The following is a 3999-nucleotide window of genomic DNA, read 5'->3' as shown; positions in this document are numbered from 1 at the left end:
ATGGTGACAAATTTAAGGCTTCTTCGCTAAAAGTTTTTGTTCTTATAAGGAACCGTTTCCTCGTTAAAACGAACCTATTAGCGAGGAAATTATAGTTTCCTCACTATTAATTTGGCAGAAAATTTGCAACACCCGCCAAATTCATTAACGACAAATTAAAGGTTTACTCGCTAAAATTTTTGTTTTACGAGGAACTATTTCCTCGTTAAAAAAACCAATTAGCGAGGAAATAATAGTTTCCTCATTATTAGTTTGGCGGAAAAATGTGTAAAACCCACCAATTTCAATAGCAACAAATTTAAGGCTTCCTCGCTAAAAGTTTTTGTTTTACGAGGAACCGTTTTGTCGTAAAAAAAACCTATTAGTGAGGAAATTATAGTTTCCTTAATTAATTTGGCGGAAAAATATGCAACACCCGCCAAATTCATTGACGACAAATTGAAGGTTTCCTCACTAATTTTTTTTTCTTTTACATGGAACCTTTTCCTCGTTAAAAGAATCAATAAATGTCCAGCACGAGGTAAAGCTCTAGTATGGATAGAAATAAGGATTTGGTTTGTCTGGTTGATGGTTCCTTTTTGTAGTTTTTTGCACAATTCACATGAAGATTAACAACCAATTAATATTTATTCAGGTTCAAAGGGATCCCAATGATAAAGGATTGCTCACAAATCTGATAATATTTAAACAATTTGCGAGTTTTGTATATACATTTATTTCAGACTTCTGAAATTAGATTATGTTAATATATAATATTGACTTCTGAAAATAGATTAAACCAAACGTGCAATAAAATCACTTATTCCTATTTGGCGTAGCACTAGTATAAAATAGGACAGTCCAAACAGTTATTAGAACCATTTGGACAAGTAAAAACAACCCAAATGGTTAAACCCGTTTGGGATAACAAAACCCAAACGGTTGAAACCGTTTGGGCTGTTAGGAGATCCCAAACGCAACCTCCAAACAGGTTTAACCGTATGAGATGTTTAGCCCAAATGGTTTAACTCGTTTAGGTGTTTAATTATTTTTCTTTTTTAAATAAAACATTTCTCTTCTTCTGTGCTCTTCCGCTTCACCCCAAAATTTCCCCCAAAATCTAAAATCCGTTCTCTGCTTCCCCCCTAAAACTTACCCCAAAATCTAAAATCCCCGCGCCCCTTATCCCCATCCCCTCAAATCCCTCATCTGAAATCCCTCTTCTCAAACCCTAATCTCTCAAATCCATCGGCCATCTTCTTCCTCCTCCTCCGCTCCTGCCGCCGCCTCCACGTCGTCTTCATCCGCTTCGATCTCGTCGGGCTCCGCCGCTGGGTCCTAGGGTTCTACATCATCCACTTTTATCTCGAGCAAGGCCAGACCGTCGAGGTCTTCTTCCCGGCGAACTCCTTCATCGCCGACCAGCAGCTCCTCATCGCCTTTTCCTCGTTCCTCGATTCAATGCACCAGGCCCGCTACCGATCCTCGATCCTCGACTCCATCTTCACCTTCAGGTTCCCGGCGAGCTCCTCCTTTGTCTACGGCTACGTCTTCAACCGCTAGCGGCACGATCTGAGGCAAGATTTCAACCGCCAGCGGTAAGATTTCAAATATAATTGATTCTCAAATATAATTAATTTGGAAGATAGATTAAACCAAATGTGCTACGATCTTCAACCGCCAGCGGCAAGATTACAAATATAATTGATTTGGAAGGTATATATGTATCTTTTTTTTTATTTGGATTTGATGTGTTATTATTTCTTCTCAAGTTTTTAATTTTTTGTGATTTATTAGGTGATTTGTTTGGTCTGCGATACTGAACAGCGGGTAAAATTTCTGAATTATCTTTGTTTATTTGAAATTCTTTTTCCTTCTGGGAATTATTGCAAGAGTTGGGGTGATTTTAGGTTACCGAAGTTTGTACAAAGTGTGGTGTAAAAATGGGGGAGTGGTTCTGTGAAATCTGCAAATTTACGACGACACTGAGAAAGGGCAGTTTCACTGTGATGATTGCGGTATTTGTCGAGTTGGAGGGCAGGATAATTTCTTCAATTGTGAAACATGTGGTATGTGCCTCTCTCTTGATAAATATTTGGATTTGTTTGCTTTTCTTGATAAATGTTTGAATTTGTTTGCTTTTCTTGATAATTGTTTTCTATTAATGACGAACCAGACTTCTATTAGAACAATCAATAGTTATCTACATTTAGTGCTGACATCTTGTTTTCCTTTTTGTTGATGTTGTATATACATGCTTTTTTTTGTCTTTTTGTTGAGCTCATTGTTCTATCTGATTGTACTCAAGCATGTAGGATGGAATAGATGAAATTCATGGCACTTTGTTATCTACATTTTATGGATACATCTTCTTTAGTTGAAATTTTCTGTTAATCTACATATCTTTGTCCATTCGAAATTATCTATAGGTTCCTGCTACTCAAATTCTCTACGCGGTAAGCACACATGTGTGGAGAACTCAATGAAACAGAATTGCCCCATATGTGTTGAGGTACATTTTCGTGATATTCTTTCGCATTCTACATTTGAAATTTGAAACATCATCATGTTAGATTCTATGTTGCAGTATCTTTTTGACTCGTTAAAAGTGATAAGTGTTTTGAAATGTGGACACACAATGCACTCTGAATGTATGGCGCAAATGTTGAATCATCATCAGTAAGCCTCATCCCCCCACTAAACTGTAGTTCCTACTAATTTGACCCCCAATCCAATTTGATTTTGGTGTTTAAGAAGGGAAATTGTATATGTTATTAATGTTCTTTTTGTTTTTCTTTCTTTTGCAATAGATACACTCATACACATGTCCAATGTGCTCCAAGTCCGTGGTAGATATGGCAAGGCATTGGAGAAAGCTCAATCAAGAGGTAAGCACTTCTTACCTTTCAACATATTGAGGCTTTGTATTTCTTAACCCATTCTTATCAATATCTAATAAGAAGTATTGAGATGATCAAGAGTTACATGTATCAGTAGCTTTACTAGTTCAAATGCTTGTATGAGTTTTGAACGCAAAATATGTTTCTATTATAATACATACATAGACAGCTCAACCTGAAATTAAACAATCACCTGAATCATTGGAAGGATGAAACAGGATAGGTGCAGCTGATAAGAAAGAAAATTCACACACGTCAGCATATAATTAAAATACGAATACATAAGTATAATACTTGCATATTTTGTCTAGATTTATGTGTGCTTGACACCTATCACATAAGTATAATACCTTGTATTGTTTTGTTGGCTCAAGGAAGAATGAGAATTTCTTTGCACTCATTTTTCTAGTGAAAAGTGTAGAGTACAATATCTTTTTTTTATTTTTCTCCACGTATTACATTTTTTCTTTTGTCATTTACTTCTTTCTAAGTGTATATCTTAATAATTTTAGATTCGCACAGAGAAGAATGTTCTTAATAGGTCAAAATTGATATATCACCACAAAGCTGGGTCAAAATCATTTATGTCACACCAAGAGCAAATTGTAAGATACTTTTTAGTTTTGTTATAAATTTGTAACTTAATTGTGTACATATATATATGTTGAAAAAGAAAATATGTGTAGATGCTTTGAAGCAAATTATCAGTTCCTGTCATAGGAACTCAAAAGTGTGTCTATCTGAGCTTTATTCAAAAATTTCCCCTGCTGCTACAAAGGTCCCATGGTTCACAACAGTGTGGGATAATATGAGCTACCCAAAGCACTGTTTCATTATGTGGCTTGCAGTGCAGAACAGGCTACTTACAAGAGATCGATTGCTCAAAAGAGGAATCATCACCATTGGCCTCTGTTGTTTGTGCAATGAAAATGTTGTTGAATCCCGAAACCACCTCTTTTTTGAATGCAGCTTCACTAGTGCAGTCTGGAATGAGATTATGAATTGGCTTCAATTCGATTGGAAGACTTGTGAATGGAATCGCTTGCTGGATTGGTTTAATTGCAGGCTGAGAGGAAGGGGTTTTAAGCAAAAGGTGAAAAGAATGTCATTATCTTCTACT

The 3999-nt window shown here is 36.1% G+C and overlaps 1 pseudogene; it reads left to right on the top strand.

Annotated features, from left to right (window-relative positions):
- The window catches only part of LOC109838655, a 9021-nt pseudogene continuing 6660 nt past the window's right edge, over nucleotides 1639-3999 (top strand).

The sequence above is a fragment of the Asparagus officinalis genome, chromosome 4 (genome assembly GCF_001876935.1).
Source record: "Asparagus officinalis chromosome 4, Aspof.V1, whole genome shotgun sequence".
In the NCBI taxonomy this organism is placed as follows: domain Eukaryota; kingdom Viridiplantae; phylum Streptophyta; class Magnoliopsida; order Asparagales; family Asparagaceae; genus Asparagus; species Asparagus officinalis.
This window is presented reverse-complemented; position numbering and strand designations above follow the sequence as displayed.